At 39.2% G+C, this 10,122-nt stretch overlaps 1 pseudogene; it reads left to right on the plus strand.

Moving 5' to 3' along the window:
• LOC129682901 (60S ribosomal protein L5-like) overlaps positions 1-3,581 on the plus strand; it is a 6,466-nt pseudogene extending 2,885 nt beyond the window's left edge.
• Positions 3,582-10,122: the final 6,541 nt, after the last annotated feature.

Genomic DNA, 10,122 nt, shown 5'->3' on the forward strand with positions numbered 1-10,122 from the left:
CCTTCCTTCCTTCCTTCCTTCCTTCCTTCCTTCCTTCCTTCCTTCCTGCTTTCCTTTCTTTCCCTTCTTCTTTCTTTCTCTTTGGTTTTTATTCTTCCCTCATACAGTACATCCTGATAAGTTTCCACTCCCTTTACACCTTCCAGTCTCTTCCTTTACCTTCCTTTTCCCCAAGATCCATGCCCCTCCCTCCATTTCTCTTTAAAAACAGAGCAAGGCTCCCAGGACATCATGTGAACCTGGAAAAAAGTTAATATAAGACTAGGCACAAACTCTCATGAGCTAGATAAGGTAACCCCTAGGAGAAAAAGGATCCCAAGCAGAAGCAAAAGAGGCAGAGACAACCTTCACATCCACTGTTAGAAATCACACAAGAACACCAAGCTATACAACCATAATATATATATGCAGAGGACCTAGCTCAGGCACATACTGTCTTTGTCACTTCAGTCCTATCCTTGACACATCTGACTACAATTCTTCCTTCCCCTCTTCTGTGGTATTCCCGAGGTTCTGACTAGTGTTCAACTGTTGGTTTCTGCATCTGTTCCCATAAGTTGCTGGATGATACTTCTCTGATGACCAATTTGGCTCAGTACTCATCTGTAGAGGAATAATAGCAAGAGATCAAATCTAAAGACCTTCTAGGTCAGTGTGATCCTGCTAGAATGCAGATATGCCACAAATCTTTAATCCCTCTGTCTTAAATACAGACATGCCCTTAAGATACACCTTAATCTCAAACATGAATTCTAATTGAGGGGCAAATAAAGTGAGGAGTCAGAGAAAGGTTTGACAGAATGATTCAGAGATAGGATATGCGCAACTTTCAGAAGAATAGACAGGAAAGAGAGGCTACCTAAGAGCAGGGCAGAAGAGAACAGGGGAGCACCTGGATAAAATGCAGTAAAGTTCATAGAGACAGTACAGTATGAAAGGAGAATCCCATATAAGAATACAGTAGAGTTCATGCAGTACCATTTGGTACAGTTCAGCGCAGTTCAGTGGAGTTCTGTGCAGGCAATTCAATGCAGTTCAGTTCAGAAAGCTCACAGGCAGTTTTTCTAAGTAGAGCAATTCAGCCAGAAGCTGAGAGAAGCCAGTTTGAATTAACTGGCTTGGAAAGGAGTTTTGAACCAAAACAGCTGAGTTGAATGAGCCAGCCAAAGTTCAGAAAGAACTAGAAGGAGTGAGCTTATTCAGGAGTAAGTCTCAGAGCGTGAAAATATTTTTAGGCCTAGGTTAGCAGATGAAGACTGGATATTGAAGCCTTCGAGGTCCAGGCTTACAAAAGATTAGACTGTATGGAGGCTTAAGCTTCTAGGTTTAGACTTAGGGACATTTAAATAAAAACACTCTGGGCTTCTCAGCCCAAGCCATGTAATCATAAAGCTTGGGTATGGCTCTCACATCATCCCCTTTTCTGAGGAAATAAAAACAACATTTACACTGATATATGAGTATGGCAGAAAATTATGGGCAATCATTGACTTATTTTTTTTTTTTTTTTTTTTGACAATAGTGTTTAGCTCTATCCTGGATCTCAAGGTTGTTCTGTCCCTGATTCCTGGCAATCCAGGAGTGTCAGGAGTACTCTCCGTCTGATAGTATGAGCCTTGGGATGGACAAGTCATTGTTTTGCCACTCCCACGAGTTCTGAGCCACAGTTTCCACAGCACGCATTGCAGGAAGGACGGATTGTAGATCTAAAGTTTTGTGGCTGGGTTGATGTCTCAGTTCCTCTGCTAGGGGACTTACCTGGCTATAGAGGATGGCCAGTTTGGGCTCCATATCCCCCATTACCAGCAGAGTTCGATAGGGTCAGTCTCTTAGATTCCAGAGAATTTCAACAGCCCAACTATATTTCTACATTGCTCCTAAACACCCCCCCTTCATCTCTCCCAGAACTCTTTTTCTTCATATTTCCTGCTGTCTGCCTGATCCCTTCTGTTTCCAATCCCCACCTGCCACTAGTCCAGCCACAAAAATCTATTCTATTTTCCCTTCTCAGGATTATCATCTGTAAACAATCCCCACCCTCACCCCTACCTGTTGAGCCTTCCTTGTTACTTAGCATCTTTGGGACTGTGGATTGTAGCGTGATTATTCTTTGCTTAACAGCTAATATTCAATTATAATGGAGTACATAGCATGTTTGTCTTTCTACGTCTAGGTTACCTCACTCAGGATAATTTTTCTAGTTTTGTCTATTTGCCTGAAATTTCAGGATGTCACTGTTTTTTAACAGCTGAGTAGTACTCCTTTGTGTAAATATACCACATTTTCCTTATCCATTCTTTGGTGAGGGACATCTAGGCTGTTTTCAGTTTCAGACTTAAAAATAAAGCTTTTATGAACATCGTTTAACAAGTGCTGTTGCAGTAGGATGGAGTATGTGTTGGGTATTTGTCCAGGAGTGGTATAGTTGGGTCTTAAGGTAGATCCTTTCCCAATTTTCTGAGGAACCAACATATTGCTTTCTATAGTGGCTATTTAAGTTTGTACCCCCACCAGCAATAAAAGAATATTCCTCTTGTTCTCTGTCAGTATGAGCTGTCACTTGTGTTTTTGATCTTAGCTATTCTGATAGGTGTCAAGAATGATTGCACTTTATTGCACAGAATTGATTTGCACTTCCCTTGTGGCTAATGATGTTGAACATTTCTTTAAGTGTTTCCCAGACATTTGAAATTCCTATGTAGAGAATTCTATTTAAATCTGTATCACATTTTAAAAATTAGATTATTTTGTTTCTTGATGACTAGGTTTTTGGGTTCTTTTTATATTTTGGGTATTAACCCTCTATTGGATGTGAAGCTGGAAAAAAATTTTTTTTTCTCATTCTGTAGGATGTCATTTTGTTTGTGTGACTAACAGAAACATCATCTGCCAGATTGTATATGCCCATCTAGAAGGGGACATGATAGTCTGAGTAGCATATGAACATGAACTACAGAAATATGGTGTGAAAGTTGGTCTGACAAGTCATGCTGCAGCCTGTTGTACAGGCCTGCTGGTGGCCCACAGGCTTCTCAATAGGTTGGCATGGACGAGATCTACGAAGGCCAAGTGGAGATGACTGGAGATGAATACAGTGAGGAAAGCATTGGTAGTCAGCCTGGTGCCTTCACTTGCTATTTGGATGCAGCTCTTGCCAGAACTACAACTGGCAGTAAAGTTTCTGGGGCCCTGAAGGGAGCTGTGAATGGAGGCTTGTCTATTCCTCATAGTGCTAAACAATACCCTGGTTATGACTCTGAAAGCAAGGAGTCCAATGCAAAAGCACATCATGGGTCAAAATGTTGCAGATTACATGCATTATCTAATGGAGGAAGATGGAGCTGTATATAACAGTTTTTCTTAGTACATAAAGAAAAACATAACTCTAGACATGATGGAAGAGATGGAAAAAAAACCAAAAACCTCATGTTACTATCTGAGGGAGTCCAGGCTATGAAAAGTAGCCCAAGAGAGAAGCAAAAAAGAGGTAGAACCATCCCAAAATGTCCCAGAAGAAAGATCACATTATTCACAAGAAGGTAACTTTCCTCAGAGCTCATGAACAGGCTCTTGAGAGTTAATAAAATTTTCTGTGAAGATTTTTTTTTATAAAGACAATAAATTTAATGGCTAAGCATATAAAATAAAACAAAGCAACAACAACAACAAAACTTATTTGTTATTTGGAACAAGTTATGTAACTTTCAAACCTCAGGATTTTTTCTACCGAAACTTTATATCTAGGTGTTTTATAAATTGATGCCCTAGATGACTTTCCTACAAGCTTCTTTTTTTCAGCCATGTGGCTATCTCTATACTCACATCAGCGACTCCTGTCGACTGAATACCCCAGTCTTCTTACCCTATCTTAGCTCTGCCTGTGTTTCTTTTTTTTCTTTTTCTTTTATTTTATTTATTTATTTATTTATTTATTATTTTTTTCTTTTTAGTTACATTTTGTTAACTCTGTGTCCCAGCTGTATCCCGCTCCCTCATTCCCTCCCCAACCCCACACTCCCTCCCTGGTCTCCTCTCTGCCCCTTTCCAAGTCTGTGTTTCTTATAGTGCACCTCATCTCACATTTTCAGAATAGTTTCAACTCTGGTTTAAATATTTTCTTTTTTAAATTATTTTTATTCACTTTACATCCTTATTGTAGGTCCATCCCTCCTCCTCCCAGCACCACTCTTCCTCCTGCTTTTCTGTCTCATCCCCTTTTTCTCAGAAAAAGGGGAGCTCCTTTCCTATCCAGTCCACTTTATCAAATTGCAACAGGATTGACCATGTCATCTTCCCCTATGGCCTGGCAAGGCAGTCCCTCCAGGAGAAAGTGATCAAAAAATTGGCAAGTGAGTCCCTGTCAGAGGCAGCCCCCATTTCCCTTACTAGAGGACCCACAGGAGGCCTAAACTGCCCATCTGCTACAGCTTTGTAGAGGGTATAGATCCAATTCCTACATGGTCCTTGGTTGTTGCTTCAGTCTCAGCAATCCCTCTTGGCCCTGGTTAGTTGGCTCTGTTGGTCTTCTTCTGCAGCTCCTGTCACCTCGAGGTCTTTTTCTCTTTCCTCTCATTTTTCCACAAGACTCCCTACTTATCACCCAATGTTTGGCTGTTTTGAGGTGCTGCTGGGTAAAGCCTCTCAGAGAACAACTCTGTCAGGTTCCTGTAAGCTTAGCAAAATATCCTTCATAGTGTCAGGGGTTGGAACTCTCTGATAGGTGACTCATTGTTTGGGCCAGGAATTGGGTGGGCATTCGTTTAATCTCTGCTCTCTTTATCACTGCACATCTTACAAGCAGAATAAATTTTGGGTCGATGTTTTTGTGGGTGGGTTGGTGTTCTCCTATGGTAGGAGACCAATCTATTTAGTGGGTTTCTTCTTCAGTCTCTACGGCCTCTGCTACTAGGAGTCTGTGCTTGAGTCCCCTCATATCCTCCCAGAAGCCTACTCTGACTTAGGTCTCTAGCTTGTCATGGAGATGCCACCATCTTCAGTTTCTCTTTTCTCTACAGGCCTTTTGTCCTCTTGTCCTTGTTCTCCCCATGTCTGTGATCCACCCTCTTAACTCTCTGTGCCCCTTCTTCTACCTTGTTCTCTCTCTTCAGCCACTACCTCTGACAATTCTATCTTCCTTTCTGAATGAGGCTTATGCATCCTCCTTTGGATCTTCTACATTACTTATCTTTGAGTCTGTGCCTCTTATTATGCTTATCCTGTACTATATAGCTAAAATCCACTTATAAATGAATACATACCATTTTCATCTCTCTGGGTCTGGGTTACCTCACCCAGGATGACCATTTTTAGTTCCATTGATTTGCCTGCAAATTTCATGATCCAAAATATATAATTAACAAAAATCAAATATGAATAAACAAAATAACCCAATTTTAAAAATGAGACACAGACCTAAACAGAGAGTTCTCAACAGACCAAGCTTGAATGGGCGAGAAGAACTTAAAGAAATGCTTAACTCCCTTAGTCATCAGAGAAATGCAAATCAAACTGACTCTGAGATTCCGTCTTACACCCATCAGAATGTCTAAAATGAAAATCTCAAGCAACAATACTTGCTGGCGAGGAAGTGAGAAAGAGAAACACTCCTCCATTTCTGGTGGGAGTGTAAACTTCTGCAACCACTTTGGAAATCAATCTAGTGTTTTCTCAGAAAATTGGGAATACTTTAAGACCCAGATATACTGCTCCTGGGTATATACCCAAAAGACGACCCACCATACAACAAGGACTATCCATGTTCATAGCAGCTTTATTCATAATAGTCAGAATCTGGAAACAACCTAGATGTCCTTCAACCGAAAAATGAATAATGAAACTGTGGCACATTTACACAATGGACTACTACTCAGCTATTAAAAACAAAGAAATCATGAAATTTGATCTAAATATGTTCACTCTTATCAAATTTCACCACTACAGATCTGTTCAGGAGTATGGAGTTTCAAAGATTATTTAAACATTTCAATGTATGTGGTAATAACATTGACTTAAATTTTATTAGGGCACTTTATTACAGAAACGAAATGTGTTTTTTACTACAGAAACCAATTAAGGATACTCTTTAGGTAGCCTTCCTACAACTGTGCAACAGTGAAGCTTTGATAACAGGTAGTGATTGTACTGATTAGAGTATCTTAGAAGAAATGTAGAGCTTGCAATAAAGTGTTTGTAAGAAAGATAAGTAATCACCAGGACAAATATTTACTGGAACCTCCTCTGATGTCTTGAATACATTTTTTTAATGTTGAAATCAAATTTATTTTCTGATATTTTAATTGAAAAAGTTCAAAGAGTATATATAATAATCATGTTTTTCCTCTCAGCAAACACCTCTAGGATCTTTCCCAATCCTTTATTTCCTCACCTTCCCAAACTCCCCAACTCTGTGCCATTTCTCTCTATAACCACCTTTTAAAACTAAACTCAAGGTGGCACTTGCCTGTAATCCCAGCACTCAGGATGGCAGAAGCAAGTGGATCTTTGTGAAATTTTGAGGCCAGCCTGGTCTATGAAGCATGTTCAGAACAGCCAAGGCTACACAGAGAAATCCTGCCTCAAAAAACTAGTAAACAAACACACACACAAAAACCTCCCAACATACATCCAGAAACATAATAAACAGACAAATAAACAAAACAATAAGGCAAAATAAATGTTCAGTTGAGGCAAAATGTGTACTAAAATACTGTTGAGTTAGTTTTATGTTGGCCATATACTGCTGAGTGTGGGAGGGGGGCTCCCCTGAAGTGTGATAAATATATCCAGTGAGACTTAATTGGTAGAAACAAGTGGGTACCCATTACAGATAGCTTCTTGATTACAGATGGGGGCTTATATCTATTTTTATTTTTCTTCTCAGCATTGGGACTTAATTTTGAAACCAGTTGTGCTATCCACATGATTAAAATGTACAAAAGTGCAGTTTGTTGCCACTGTACTCCAGAAAAAAACTTTGTTAGAGTTAGCAGACTAGCAAGTATGTTGAGACAAGTTTATGACTGGCCATAAGTACTCATCTATAGTTTCAGGCCAAATATTCTACAGTTTATAAAAAGTATTTTATTTAAGTCTGAATACAACCTTTTATTTCCTGTTTAGCAATAAATATTCAATCCAGGGCAGGCTCTACTCCATACTAAGCAAGTGTTTCTAACTGAGCAGTATTTGCATGCCTCTTCATTTTAGAATGTTACTATGCTAACCATGCTGGCCCAATTTGTCCGAGCCTCTCCAGGAAACAAGATTACAGGTGTGTGCCCATATTCTTCAGTGGTCCCTATTTTCACTTATTATATATATTTTCTCTCCAGAAGTAATGAATGCAAGTGATCTCTTTAGTGCCACAGAATAAGCTTGTAACTATGAATATTGGCATACTCACTGATTTATCGTGTCTTGAAGCTATATAAACATTTTCTCCATTTTAGTCTTCTCTGGGACAGATCACATTATTCTCTCTCTCTCTCTCTTTCTCTCCTCAAGACAGGGTTTTTCTCTGTGTAGCCTTGGCTGTCCTGGACTTGCTTTGTAGACAGGGTTGGCCTCAAACTCATAGAGCTCCACCTCCCTTGACCTCCCTGAGTGCTAAGATTGCAGGCGTGTGCCACCATGCCTACCTGGTTTTGGTGTGTGATGTTGACAGTCTTTTAATCTGCTTCTTAAAACTAAATATGCGTGAGAAGAATTAAGTTGACCTAACATTTATGGTCATGTGACTTCTAATATAGATTAAGGTTTAGGAAAAGAAAGACTAGCTATAAAAACAGCAGGAAAATTGGTGGCATTAGGTTATCATCTATAGAATGATAAGCCATTGCTTTCTTCAGTTTTGTATGTGAGATTCCATGGAACCATTTTCCCAAGAAAGCTTTTCACCTCTCATCCCAGTGCTGAAGAGGAGTACTTCTTTTGTTTTTCCTGTGCTCAATGGCAAAATTTACAATCTTGTGCATAATACCTATACTCATCAGAATCCTGTACAATCTCTGTTTTAGGGATGTGGCGTTTTGAGAATTTATGAATATGAATTCACAATCAGTACAGGAAAAATATGTTTTGTATCCTAACTAGATATATTTCTATTGATTAAAAATATTTTATATACAAAAGCTTGAAATGCTTTTGTATATTTTTAGTGCTTACCAGTTGTTTCAGATAGTCTAGAAATAAATACTTGAATAGTATTTTCTTACTTACATACTTGAATGAATTATTTCTATGCACCAAATCATTTAGCATAATAACCCTGTAAGGTGGTTATTATATTCTTCAATTTATGGAGAAATAAAAATAAGTCCCAGAAGAGGTCAAGTGGCTTACCTGTGTCACTAAAATAAAGCAATGTAGGTGAGAGTAACACAATTGGCCGTCATTATTGCTATTATTATTGTTATTACTTCACTTTAAATAGTCAATGAAGTGCTACTTCAACTCCAGTAGATATCTCTTACTGAAATATTCTTATTCTTATTCCTTAGTATTTTAAGGATAAAACATAGCTGAGGATAAAGTGTCTGTGTTCAAAATATCTGTTATAGGAGCTGCAAGGAGTAAATCACAGACAGATGAAAAATGAAAGACAAAGAATGCACAGCATTGTGTGCTTACTTCAACCCCTTGTGAAAACATGTTTTTTTAATGTTGACATCCTGCATATGCTGGGTAGTCATCAACTTTCCTGGTCAAAAACCTGCTGTGTTTTTAACGGTCTTGGCACCTAGTGCTGACCAATAATGCTCTGGATGAATGTCAGACTGTGCTAGGAAGACATTCCAGTATTTTTATCTTCCCTGAATTTGTAGATGAGGAGAACCTCATAAAAACTGTTAGGAACAGTAAACAGTCAGGATAAAATACTCCTTGCTCAACATTCAGCTCCGGGTACCAAAACTGAAGATTCAGCCCATGGTTATTTGGTGCTATGGGGCAAGATGAGCTGGCATAAAGGCAGGGACTGAGTCTTTGGAGAACAAAACAAGTTCATGTCATGGTAAAAGAGGGAGCAGATGGTGAGAATGTTGAATTTTCGCTTACTTTGTTTTATTTCATATGGCTACAAACCCCATGTAATTGTGATGCCTGAGTCATAGAAGACCCTACGCTTTCAGTTAACCATCTTTAGAAACCCTCTCAAAAAAAAAAAAAAAAAGAGAAAGAAAAGGAAAAAAAAAAAAGAAAAAGAAACCCTCTCATGCTCAAAGTATAACCCAAACTTCTAGGTGATTCTACATCCAGTCAAATTGACAATGATGAGCATGAGTTACAGATTTATCACCTGCCAAGCTGTGTCACTTTAAAACACAGCATTCCATCTCCTGCTCCTCATAAAGATTATTCCTATTCCATGATACAACGTTCATTTAACCCAAAATCAGATGTCCCCAGAGTCTTAAGAATTGTCCAACCTCAAAGTTTCCTTTGAGACTCAAAGCAGCACTTAGCTTTGACTCCTGGTCCTCAAAAATAACAAAATTCTATCATTTAATAGGATGGAGGCACAGAAAACAGAGAAGGATTGGAGTAAAACTGAAACGAAGCAAGGCTGCATTGCAGGGAGTTTGATCCAGCCATGCCTTGTCTGGTCTCTAAAGCTTTTGGCATCTTTATGAAGTACATCTTGACCCCTTCACTCGTAGAATTTGCACTCAGGCATGCCCAGCATTACCCATATAATGTCAAGGTCTGTAAGCAGCTTGAGTGATAAGCCATTCTCTTTGATGACTGCTACAGTGGCCCCTGGGTGTCCTACAGCTGAACTAGGAAACCTCTTCCGTTGTTGCCTTTGGAGAACATGGGACCACTACAGCTGCATCTCCTTGAGGAGCAGTCTTTCAAAAGAGCTTGGAGCCTGCATGAGCATTACCCGGATATTCTCCTAGCAACTTAGTATTTGATTATGCAAAGCTACTTAAAAACCATGCTGCCTTGTCTGTAACATTAAGCACAGTCCTTTCCTAGTCATACTGCCTAATGTTTTTAATTCTTCTGCTCTGCTTTTAGCTCCTCGTTCCTATTAAGGACCTGGGTGAAGGGAGCCAGAAACAGTCACAAGACAGACTAAATTCTGTGTTGTTCTGAAATTTTCTTTGCCAAATTAATTAG

This window comes from Psammomys obesus, unplaced genomic scaffold, assembly GCF_907164565.1.
Source record: "Psammomys obesus unplaced genomic scaffold, mPsaObe1.curated_primary_1811, whole genome shotgun sequence".
In the NCBI taxonomy this organism is placed as follows: domain Eukaryota; kingdom Metazoa; phylum Chordata; class Mammalia; order Rodentia; family Muridae; genus Psammomys; species Psammomys obesus.